Below are 13,406 nucleotides of genomic sequence, written 5' to 3' on the forward strand. Positions count from 1 at the left end.
TCCAGTACGCCCTATGGATTAAAATGTAAAGTAATATTATGCATCAATCATGCATTCCTTTCCCAGCCTAAATTTCCATTGATTTTAATAGGGCCTTGTTTCCACTTAGGAAATTTGGACCCCAATACACCTGAAACACCATCTCCACACACAACATTTCTCCGCCTGGTACATAAGAATTCTCCCCACCACCTGGAGCACAGCTGACCAGAACTGTGCTCTGAGCATAGTGAACCAACATGCAGTCCTCCATAGTGTCAATTTCTACTGGTGCAGTAGCCAGGTAGATGACAAGCCTTAGTATAACGGCCCCTGCAGCAGGTATGGAATGCTAAGGAGCGGGTGCAGAACTTGTGCAAGGCCATATTCCTGGGTCTGTGTGCCGGACTCACCCCAGCCCCACACCAAAATGAGAGCTGCACTGACCGAGGAGAAGCGAGTGGCAATTGCACTGTGGAAACCTGCAATGCCAGATTGCTTCCTGTCAGTTGGGAATCAGGAGTCAGGAAATCTACTGTGGGAGCAGTTGTCATGTAAGTGTGCAGGCAGGGCCATTAATCACCTCCTGCTATGCGGGGCTGTGACTCCTGGCAATGCACAGGACAGAGTGGATAGCTTTGCAGCTATGGGTTCCTGAACTGCAGTGGAGCGATAGATGGCACATATGTCCCTATGCTGGCACCAGACCACCTTGCTGCAGAATACGTCGGCAGAAAGGGCTGCTATTCTATGGTTATACAAGCATTCATGGATCACTGGGGACACTTTACTAACATCATTGTTGGCTGGTCAGGGAAGGTGCATGACACACACATCTTTAAGAACACAGGACTGTTCAGAAAGTTGAAAGCAGAGACTTTCTTTCCTGATCAGTGGATTCTTATTGGCAATGTTGAAATGCCAAGTGATCCTGGGAGACCCCACCTTCCCCTGGCTTCCCTGGCTCATGCAGCCATAAACCAGCCATCTTGACAGCACCAAGGAGCGCTTCAACTGCTGGCCCAGCAGATGCAGAATCACAGTTGAATGTGCCTTTGTCATTTGAAGGGGGTACTGGTGTTCTTTATTCATAAGACTGAACCTCACTGAGAAAAATATTCCAATGGTTATAGCTGTCTGCTGTGTCCTGCATAATATCTGTGAAACAAAGGAGGGCAGTTTCCACCAGGGTGCAGGGCAGAGGTGGAGTGGCTGTCTGCTGAATTTGAGCAGCCAGCACAAGGGATATCAGAAGAAGTCAACATAGAGCTATACAGCTCAGGGGGGCTTGGAAAGACCATTTTAATAGTGAAACCGAGTAATGTGTGGTGTTGAAATGTTCTCTACCTGGCTCTGCTCTTTTGCAGCCTGGAATGAATCATGTGGTGATTGCTTTAGGAATGTATGTAGGAATAGAACATTGTTAATGCACATACTAATTTTGTTTGTGAAGGATCGTATGAGTTATGTGACACTGGGCAGTAACAGGTAAGGGGTCGCTTTCAGAACCGCTGAGCACCACTCAGCAAATGTTGTGAACTATTACAGATGAATTATGTTCCAGATAATAGAACAATAACAAACAAAAAACAATGAACAACCCAGGCCATTCAAAACCAAATACATTTAAAACATAATAAATTAAGAGAATAGACATTATGAAGGAGAAAAAACATTCATGTCCATTTCAGCTACACATATATCGGCTGTGACTTTCACAGGTCAGCGTATGTGAAGCTGTGATTGTCTTTAATGTCCCCCAGCTAGAGTAGTAGGGGGAGTGTGGGGACTCCTGATGTCACATGGAATGTTAAGGAGGGTACAGATAGGTCTCAATGTAGAGTTCTGAATGTGCTTTGGAGGAAAGCAAGCTTGGGATTGTTGAACCTGCAGGTCCACCAGAGTCTTCAGCATCTCTGGTTGCTGCCAGAGAAACCCCATTGTGTCCTGGGGCATGCCCCCCTTCTTTTCCTGGGCCTTTCTCCTCTCCACTCTCTCCTTTTCCAGACTTTCTGCAGTGGTCATCCTCCAGGCTCTGTGTGCGTGGTCCAATACAGCACTGACTTGCAGGACATCCTGGAACATGTCATCCCCAGTCCTCTTCTTTCTCCTCCTTATCTGGCTCAGGTGTTCTGTGGGTGTGGAGGGGGGAACCTTGAATGCTGCAATGTCAGCAGCTACAGGTAAAACACAGAGAAGTACCATTGTAGTGTATTCACTACCTGTGTTCCCCCTAAGGTGTGCACTTGCACAAGAGGCCATCAAGGGCCACACACCTGATTAGTACAGCTGTGCAGGTGTGCACACAGCACACGGGGGCATAGCCACAGGTGGGCCTGGAGGATGTGTAAGGTGAGGTGGGGAATAGGGGGTGAATGGGGGAAGTCAGATGAGGTGGGGGGCAACGATGTGGGAGCTTGGGAGATCAGGGTTGTGGCGGGGAGAGAGGCTTCTCCCCCAGCCCCAGGCCAGTGGTGTCTCGCTCCCCAGCTAAGGGACCTGGTTCTCTTGGGCTTAGCCAGGCAGTTTGTTTCCCCTGCAGTCCAGTCAGTACTCATCAACTGCGAATGACTGGCTTGCTCTGATGCAGCAGCATCCCAGGTGGCTCTTGTTGATCTGACACTTTTTAATGTAAAAGGCTCACTGCAGCAATGGGAAAATCTCAGCCGCATGAGATCCCTCTCTCTCAATTTCCCTCCCACCCTTATTTTAAAAAAATCCCACAGTATTCTACTCAGTAGTTGCCCTGCACACTGTAGTGGCACTGTTGTGAGATGCAGCGCTGTTGGAGGAATAGTTTTGCATAGGGATAGCTTAATGGTTCTAATCGTCATGGTGGGAAGGATTTGAATGTAACTCTCAGAAGTTAATTCTGAATGTCAGCAAAGGGAACTGGCTAATCAGTCATATTCAAAGGATCAACTGAACACTAGGTGGTCTGTCCCCTAGACCTACCCCTTCCTCTTTTCTCCCAAGAAGATTTGCTACTGTAGGTAAGAAGAAGAGCGAAGATATGGTTGGAGGATGTAGGTCAGTCTTGAGACATCCTTTGAGTGGGGCAACCTTAAACTTTCCTGAATGTCCAAATATCATTTTTGTGTTGAAGGCTGGATAAACGTTCCTGTGTGTGTGGGTTCTGTAGTGTCTCTTGTAATAGACCGAAGATAGGACTCAAATGTGGTACCCACAGAAGGGATTCTCCACTTGGGATGTTGGAGGCATGGAAGTTATTATTAATTCTTTATATTACAGTAGTACCTAAAGGCCCCAGTCATGATCCAAGCCCCATTGTGCTGGGTGTTGTACAAACATAAAATAATAGTCAGTCCTTGCCCCAAAGAACATGTGCAATCTAAGGCTCTCATCCTACAAGCCACTGAGGTAGGGATGGGCTGTGCTAGAGTCTCGCTGACTTCAGAGGGACTCTGTGATGGCTGAGGGAAGAATGGCCATACTGGGGGAAGGGCTGCAGCGGGGAGAGAGGCAGGATCTGCATTAATTACCCCTCAGTTTTTTGTTTCTATTGGTGGCACACATCCGCACATCACCTCGATATCGGTGCCACACATAAAATTCATTCTGCACCTGAATGGAAAAAATGAGAGGGAACTTTGTTATGGAAAGCAAAACTTAAGATGCTGAACTCATTCCCCTTGCGCCCCCAAAGTTTTAGGCACTACAGTCCCACTTCTTCCTGGGCTTGCTTGTTCTCGGGCCAGTCACAGCAACCGCCATGGTGAGTATGGTTCTCTGGGTTGGGGAAATGAGGAGGGAATTGCTCAGGTGCACAATTCTAGTAGTATAGGGCAATGTCACTGAACACTGGCACCATTTTCCACAGGCAGTGGTGATTTTGGCTGAGAATAACAGAGGCAGAGCTGCTGCTGGTGTCCCAAAGCTTCCCGGGTCCATATGCTGATAGCCTATGTAATGCAATGGTTCCTGCTGAAGTTATCACTGAGGGTATGGGAAAATGTCCTACCGTGGCAGAAGAAATAAGGTATCTCTCCCTAGAAAACTTTGGCAGAGCACCACCCTGAAAGTTTCATCAAGATCTCCCTGGAGGATTCACAGGATATCCTGCTGCACATAAACAATCTGCTCCTTATGCCCCACCTATTCAAGAGGGGAGTGAACAGCAGATAGCAACTCTACTTCCCCTGGTTGTACCACTACCTCTTCTAACACAAGTAAATTAATAAATCCAAAGATGTCTCTTGCTACTGTCGGGGGCCATCCCTGATACTGAAAACTAAACTACACCCTTACCTGAGATTCCTCCTCCTGCAGCGGGCTTGCCCATGCGCAAATGGCTGGACCTGTACTGGAGTCAAAAACAGGTCCTGGCTCACTGTGCAGCTGGATCCCCTGGTCATCTGTCCCCCATACTCCTCCTCCACTTCCTTGTCCACCTTCTCCTCCTCACTGTTCATGGCAGGGTCGTGTGACTTGGTCTCCTCAGAGGTGTCCATGGTGCTGTCAGCGGTGGTGCAGTCTCTGCTGAGGATGGCATGCAGATCTCTGTAAAAGCAGCAGGTCTGAGGCTCAGCTCCGGATTGATTGTTGGCCTCTCTGGCCATCTGGTTTGCCTGCTGCAGCTCCTTGGCTTTCTCAGGGCATAGCTGCTGGTCCCTGTCATAGCCCTTCTTCTGCATCCCCCTAGCAATCTGCTTGTAGATGTCCACATTTCTACAGCTGGATTGGAGCTTTGTCTAAAGAGCCTCCTCTCCCCACAGGCCCAGGAGATCAGCATCTCCTGTCTACGCCAGGCAGGAGCAGGTCTGCAGCATATGGTCACCTGGGCCATTGCACTGAACATGCTAGGCACGCTCACCAAGCCAGGAAAAGGGATTTAAAAAAAATCACAAGGCTTTGGGGGGGGGGAGGGGATTCTCTGGGCAGCGGAGTTCACAATGGTGACCAGAGTGGTCAGTTTGGAGCATTGTGGGACAGCTGCTGGAGGACAGCAAGGGCTGATGTAAGTAAAGCAGTGTCTACACTTGCACTGCGTCAACCTACATACATCAACCTTGGCTCTATGCCACTCGAGGGGTGGCGTTAAGTCAACATAACAGGACACTTTTATGTCCGCAAGAGCCAAATGTAAGTGAAGACACATGCACAATTACGTTGATGCCTAACTTTGTAGAGTAGACCAGGCCTAACACAGTGAAGAGGGCCTGAAGGAACGATAAACATCCATTTAAAAGTGGAAACAGAACAGCAGATGGCACCCAATTGAAGCCAGCATTATAATCAGCTCTCTGTAATTTACTGATAGGCCAGACGTGCAAACCATGAGCGGGTTACGGACAGGAGCTGAACCCAAACAGTGAAGATAAAGTGCCTTTATAATGCTTTCTGGTGTCAAGTATCAGGGGGTAGCCATGTTAGTCTGTATCCACAAAAACAACGAGGAGTGCAGTGGCACCTTAAAGACTGACAGATTTATTTGGGCATAAGCTTTCATGGGTAAAAACTCCACTTCTTCAGAAGCAGTTTTTACTGACAAACATAGGTGCCGACTCCGTGGGTGCTTCGGGGCTGGAGCACCCACAGGGAAAAATTAGTGGGTGTTCTGCACCCACCAGCAGCCAAGCTCCCCTCACCCCACCTCCTCCCACCCCCGAGCACGCGGCGTTCTCGCTCCTCTACCTATCTCCCAGTGTTTCCTGCCTGGCCGCTGCCAAACAGCTGTTTGGCAGCACTTAGCAAGCTCCAGGAAGGGGGAGGATCAGGAACGTGGCACGCTCAGGGGAGAAGGCGGGGCTGGTGTGGGGATTTGGGGAAGGAGTTGGAAAAGGAGCAGGGAGGGGGCCGAGTTGGGGTGGGCACTTTGGGGAAGGGATTGGAATGGGGGCAGGGCAGAGGCAGGGCCTCATGAAAGGGGTGGAGTGGTGGCAGGGCCAGGGGCAGAGGTGGGGTTGAGCACCCAGGGGGAAGAGGGAAAGTCGATGCCTATGCCCACAAAAGCTTATGCCCAAATAAATTTGTTAGTCTTTAAGGTGCCATCGGACTCCTCATTATTTTTTCTGGGCTGCTCTCTGGGAAAAGAGACTTAAATTTTTTTTCAGTCAGAATATTTTAGAGAGGAAACGTGAGCTTTGTTCTCCCATCACATATCTGGATGGGATCAAACAGGGTTTCAGAAGGGACTATTGTCATGCAAGTGTAAATGTGCTTCTCTTGGAGAAGCTGAGCTCTCCCAGCTGTGTGACTCATCACTTTCCCACACTTTTCTGCTGCTGCTGGCTTGTTGTCTGCACCTGCACTTTCCAAACTGCACAGTAGGATTTCTCTTGTATCACAGTTGAGAAAGGAAAGTTTACAAGACAGAAGAGACCATGTTTTCCCAGAATTGGGTCTTTTCCTGTACACTTCATGTCAGTGGGTTTTAGCAGTGCCAGACCTTGGCCAAAATAATCCCCTCCTTCCTCTAACCCTTAGCCATCAACCTTGAACTCCGCATCCCAGCACCAGCAGACAGTGCTCTGTGTGGAAGGTAACTAGGCTGGAATAAGAAATGCTCTTTCAGCGATAACAAGCAAGCATAAAGCTGAGGGTATAGCAGGGTGCGCAGTAGCAGTATTGTAACCCAGGAGGTTACACAGAGGCTTGATTACTGCAAACTTTTCCCAGCACATACCCCCTCATGGTGCATGGTGGCACTGCAGTCAGTCTGCCTCAGTTTCCCCTTGTGCCCAACAGTTCCTCAGCCTTTAGCACAACTCCGCTGCTGAGGTGACTTAGCCCCCTGGCCAAGGCACAACAGTTCACCCCTTCCAGGATAATCAGGATCCAAAGGAGAACACTAGCACCAGGCACAGCCATTCCTCTGAGGGTCACTTCAGTTACACACAACAGTCTTCATCCTCTTTCTGGGCTCCAATTCCCACTCTCCTGGGCTCCAGTCGGTCCCTTTTCCCTCCCGTGAACAGCAAGGTTTGTTGCATCCCTTGACCAGGGTAGCAGCATAGGGGGGACCCACACCCAGCCTTACTGTGGATTCCCAACCCTAGATTACTTGGCTCTCTTTCCTTCACAGACATAGGTACTGGAGCTGGGGGTGCTGTGGGTGAGCTGTACCCCCTGACTTGTCATGGTTTCCATCACATGCCAGGTTTAGAGTTTGGTTCAACGGCTCTCAGCACGCCTACTATAAACATTTTTCCAGCACACCTGTTCCCAGGGCCATTCTATGTGCCAATCTGGCCTGTCTGCATAGTTCCCCCCCCAAGCCTTTCTAGCCCCAATCCTGGGCCCAAAACATCTTCCCCCTTGGAACAGTTTCTGCAGCCCTCGTTCCTAGGGTGTGTTTTAACTGGGCAGCATTCCTCAACCCACTGGAATTTTACCTCCATGTAGATCTCTCCAGCCTTACTGAGCTGAAAGCAGCCTTTATAATGCTCAGGAGGTAATCACCTGACAGTGGCACCTGGCCCACTCTCCCAGCTTGATTGGCTGATCCTTCCTGAACACCTGTTCTTAAAAGGGTCAGTCCTTGGAACATGGTTGTCTGGCCCCTGGGTTCCCAATGCCCTTATAGGAGAAAGACCAGTTTGCTCCAGGAAGGTTCAGTTCAGGGTTTAGGCCCAGATCTTCAAAAGGTACTTAGGCTCCTTACTTCCATTGGTTTCATGTAGGAACAAAGAATGTAGGCCATACCTGCAGACGGGGGACTAGCTGGGGAAGCAGTGACTCTGAAAAAGATTTTGGGCCTGTGGTAGATAATCAGCTGAACATGAGCTCCCCCCTAGTGTGACACTGTGGCCAAAGGGGCTAATGTGATCCTGGGATGCATAAACAGGGGAATCTCAAGTAGGAGTAGAAAGGCTGTATTTGGCACTTGTGCGACCGCTGCAGGAATACTGTGCCCGTTCTAGTGCTCACAGTTCAAGAAGGATGTTGATAAATTGGAGGATTCAGAGAAGAGTCATGAGAATCAGAATTAGAAAATATGCCTTATAGTGATGGACTCAAAGAGCTCAGGCTATTTAGCCTAACAAAGAGAAGGTTAAGGTGACTTGGTTACAGACTACTGTATAACAAATATTTGATAATGGTCTCTTCAATCTAGCAGAGAAGGGTATAACATGATCCAATGGCTGGAAGTTGAAGCTAGACAGATTCAGACTGGAAATAAGGTTCCAATGGTTAAAAAATTACACAATATACCAAGGGCTGTAGTAGATTCTCTATCATAGACATAGTTTACATCAAAGTTGGATGGTTTTCTCCAAGATCTGCTCTAGGAACCATTTTGGGGAAGTTCTCTGGCCTATGTTATACAGGAGGTCAGGCTGGATGATTCCACTGGTCCCTTCTAGCCTGGGAATTAGGAGTCTCCAGCCTTTGTTTGCTGCTGCCCTGAGCTAGAACTGGGTGAACTATTCACAGAAAAGAAGTTCTCTTGTCCTCTATTTGGATTGTAAGCTCTTTGTCCTTTTGATCTATGTCCACACAACATCTAGCACAATGGGGCCAGTGACTGGGGCTCCTAGATGTTATTGCAGTACAAATAATACATTTTCTCCTTGTCTGTTTGCAAACAGACTCTGTTCCTAATTTATCCATTATCTGGATGGCAGAAATACTTGGGTGGCGTGACTACGTATTTGCATGAGTATTCATGACACTTTCTCTCTCTGCACATCAAATGTGCTTGTCTGAACCTTGGCAGAAAGTACACAAGAGGGATGTCCAGACTGCATTCATGGATTTATTCCAACAAATGGTGGCTCGTAGTATTCATTCCATTGCTGTAGTGGTTGAGCACCCCACACAGGGGTTAGCAGCGCATTGCAGACAACACAACACCGACAGTATCTCCCAGTTTAGAAAGCTCATAGTCTAGAATGTGGACACAAACAACAGGTGAATAAACTGACAAATAGAAGTGGGAAGGACAAAGTAACAGTAAAGAGAGGTGCATTAGTAGTCACCAGTTTGATGGAGTGACTTTTTTGGCACTTTTGACCAATCTCTGCTCAGCACCGAGGTTACGTTAATACTATAGATTCAAAGATGATAATGACAGAAGGGGCCACTGTGATCTCCCAGTCTGACCTCCTGAATAACACAGGCCATAGGACTTCCCTGAAGCTCAACTCACAGACTTCAGTGATTGCTGCTGAAAGCTGACACTCACAGAAACAAGAGACAGTCTGAACCCCTGTTTTTAGCAAGATAACTTTCAGGCTATAACATCATTTGCTGTTTCCTTATTGCCTCTTTATTATTACAGCAAATTCTAGTATCTAGTCAGCCCAAAGTATGTAGTCTTTGGAGACTGGGAGCTGTCATAAAAGGGTTCACAACCTGCAAGTCCTCTGTCCTGCCCTCCCCAGCTCCACTAGATGGCAGCAATTGTGTATCTTTTCCACTTCTTTTCATTGCTCCCATTGCACTTTTGTAAGACACACACTAAGCTTTAATAATCACAGGTTTCAGAGTAGCAGCCGTGTTAGTCTGTATTCGCAAAAAGAAAAGGAGTACTTGTGGCACCTTAGAGACTAACAAATTTATTAGAGCATAAGCTTTCGTGAGCTACAGCTCACTTCATCGGATGCATCCGATGAGTGTATCATCACTGTCCTGGACGTTTACAATTCCCCCCTGTCAGGAAACTGATAAATAAGCTGTTCTCAGCTGTAACCTGACCTGCAAAGTCACAGCTACAGACAAAATCTGAAAGAAATTTCCACACACAAGTTATTCTGGCCAATGTGGTGACAGACATGTGTCACAATGTTTGATTCATTAGCTCCCTGGATTTTCCTTTTTGGGAGGGAAAAAAATCACAAATAAAAAACCAGCTTTTGTTTTATAGTAACAATACCTAGCTCTTATACAGTCCTTGTCAACAGTAGATCTCAAAGATGGGGAAACTGAGGCACAGAGAGCACAGGTGACTTGCTAAGGTCACCCAGCAGCAATAGGAGACCCCATCTCTCCTGAACACAGGCCAGTTTCCTATCCACGAGGCCACACTGCCTAGTGAATTGTTCCTAAAGAGGTCCAACTCTCTGTGGGTCATTTTTTCTTCCCCCAGAGGATGTTATATGTCTGATGAAACTGAAAGGCTCACACACACTTGCCTTGAGCACTATATCCTCCTTCCCCATACATCATACTGCCTTGTCAAAGCTATTTAATAAAGCCATGATATGCATATGGCTATGAGAATCTCACGAAGCCTCTGCTTCTAACTTACATCTAGAAGGTGCATTAGTGCTTGCAGTGCCATTCAGGGGATTTGAGACTCCATGAAACTAACTCTCTTGCGAGACAAAGATAAATCCTTTAAGGTGGCTGCTGTAGACCATCTGACTAACCTGGGGAGTCAGAAGTCTCCTGGAAATACAATGTCATAATTAACCCTTTTATAGACACTACATCACTGTTCAGAGACCCCACTAATAATTAAACTGAGCCCCTACAGTAGCTGTCAGGTTACCTGCCAAACTATTCTGGGAACAGACAAAACTAGAGCTGGTCTCAAGGCACAAAATTCAGATCCAGCAGCCCTAGTTTTGCAGGCTCTGTCTGTAGAAAGCCACTCCTGCCCTCCTCCCAGGTTGGGAAAGTAGGCAACTGGTAACAGTGAGTCAGCAAAACCCACGTAACTCTTTCCCTTCCCTGAGGAGCCAAACCTGTTAGCTGGGCGAGTGGTTTCAGATTAACATTGTTAGCCGGTCACTGGGTTGTTTCACATGCTTTCATCAGCAGTTCTTAATAGATGCTCCCTCGGAATCCCACCAGATTTGTATCTCTATGAATGCTATGGGGTGAAATTGTGCTCACCCACACAGAGCTTAAGTAAATGTGATATGTACAGTGAGTTTGAGGCCCTCTAGCCCTTTAAGCAGAGAACAGAGCAGATGCACAGCTGGGCTGTGTCTGCAGTGTACACACCTTCACCGGGATGGGAACCAGTTGATCAGCACAGTTCACTGCCAGTGCCCTTTCCTGTCCCCAGCCTGTCCCCTGTCCCAGGGCCCCTCCCTGCTGCCATAGAAAGATGTTGCGGTCCTGATCCATGATTCCCTTCCTTTAGGGCCTCCTGCTAAGGTTTGTTTGTCACACAAGCAGTGCAGGAAGCTGAGTTATTCTTAGTCCCTACAAATGCTTTGGCAAACCTGGTTTACTGTAACAATTTCCCACACACACACCCCTCACTAAAAAACTCCAGTCCCAATGCTGTGCTCTTGTTCCAGAACCATGAATTACCGAGATGGTTCCAAAAAGTCTGCCACAGCAGAACATGAGGGGCTACAGCCAAACAACAGCCATGGAACACAGACAAGGAATTGTCTCCCAGCAGTCATGGCTCCATTCTGTGCAAGTCACAGAAATGGGAAGAAAGGATCTCTCAAAAAAGCTGAGATGTTTAAATCCTAGGAACCCATGTTACCTCCCTTTTAAAGTCCTGGTGCCCGTGGTCTCATGAGGTGACTTTAATGGGAGCAGGACCTCTGCACCTGATCTAGGAAGGGGCTGAACATCCTCTGTTCCTATTGACTGGTGGGAATTGAGAGGAGAAATTCCTCATCCACTGCAGCCCCTAATGCCAAGCAAGAATCATAAGTCCCGCAGCCAGTGTATCAGGGGAGTGGAGGAGGTTCACTGTCGAGGGAGTCTCTGAAGTGCTGAGAGCTACAGAGATTCTGTGCTGCCATAGACCATGGAGCAGCTCACTGGCAGCCCACAAGAGGCTGCTGTAAATTAGAGCAGCTCTGAGCTGCTCTAATTTAGCTCTAGGATACAGGAGGTCCTCGCTGCTTTAAACTTTATCAGCAAGACAAGATGGATGAGGTAATATCTTTTACTGGACCTTCTTCAGATCTGGGGAACTAACTCAGAGTGTCACAGCTAAGCACAAGAGGGAACACATTGTTTAGCATAGGGCCATTCAAGTGAAGTGGCCTGTTAATACCTCTCCAGTCATAGGAAGGGAGGGGGGGAAAGGGCAGCTGAGAGGGGTTGTTTAGTCTTAAATTGTAATAAGCCATAAATCCAGTGTCTCTACTATTCAGTCCATGATTTTAAGTGTCTAGCAAAGTTATGGATGTAAGCTCCCAGGCTCATCGTTTGAAGGTGTTGTGCAGGTTTCCTTTGAGGATGGGGACTGAGAGGTCACATACAGAGTGATCACTTTGTGAACAGTTTTCACTCACAGATGATAGGGTATTTTTGTGTTTTATCATTTTTCTGTGCGAGTTCATTTGAGCATGTAGTGAGTATCTCATTTCAGCCACTTAGTTGCTATTGGGGCATTTAGTGCACTGGATGAGGTACACCACATCTTGTGATAGGCATGTGTAGGACCCAGGGATCTTGAAAGGTGTGTTGTTGGGGGTGTTGATCATTGTAGAAGCAGAGATATGTTTGCAGGTTTTGCATCTGTTACTTTGGCAGGGTCTGGGGCCGCTTTGAGTTTGTGTGCCCTGGTGTGCGGGGAGCTTGCTTCTGATGATGAGCTTGGAGAAGTTGGGGGGGTTGTTTGAAGGCCAGAAGAGGGGGTTCAGGAAAGATTTCTTTCAGGATGGGGTCCCCATCAAGTATGGGTTGTAATTTTTCGATGATACCCTGTATGGGTTCCATTGTGGGGTGGTAGGTGATAATTAGGGGTATGTGGTCAGAGGGGGTGTTATTTCTCTATTGAAGTAGGTTTTCTTGGGTTATTTGTGTGGCCCATTCCATGATGTGATCTACTTCTCTGGTGGAGTGTCCTTTGGTGTCTGCACTGGCCCCCCTACACAATCCAGAAACAAGGGTAAAACGGGGAAGTTAAAGCACCCTTGTCCCCTATTTTCCTGGAAGCACAGCACAGATGGGTTTAAATATGTCACAAGATCATATCTAGAAAGTCCATAGGATTGAGATCTTTCTCAGATCAGGGCAGATTCACCTCCAAACTCTGCAGTCCAATATGCAGCAAACAAGTCTAAGAGTGCATTTTTCTTCATTTAAGTTTTATTTGAATATTTTATGGTGCCATTGCAAAAAAGAAAGAGAAATTTACAATGAAGAAATATTTAAAATAAATATCTTTCACATACAGATATATATTACAGAACACATTGTATATACGTACACAGATAGGATTTATTTACATAACACTATGTTCCAATACATGCCAATTTCCAATTTACATATATTTATTTAGTAAGCATAAAACCCTTCTCTGAATGTGACAATCAGATAGAGTAGAAGCAACTAATTACCAATATTTATTTGGAAGAAATCTTTCCAGTGCTGTGGAATGTATTTTTAGACCAGCTATGATCAGGATGTCTGACGGGTTTTGTCTGTTTTTATTTATTTGCTCTGTAATGCTTGTTGATTTAAATATCAATAAACATGGGCTCACTATAATCCTATCTCCAAGAAATTGTAGATATAATGTATTCCCCACCCCTGGAAAT

This window comes from Dermochelys coriacea, chromosome 6, assembly GCF_009764565.3.
Source record: "Dermochelys coriacea isolate rDerCor1 chromosome 6, rDerCor1.pri.v4, whole genome shotgun sequence".
Classification (NCBI taxonomy): Eukaryota; Metazoa; Chordata; order Testudines; family Dermochelyidae; genus Dermochelys; species Dermochelys coriacea.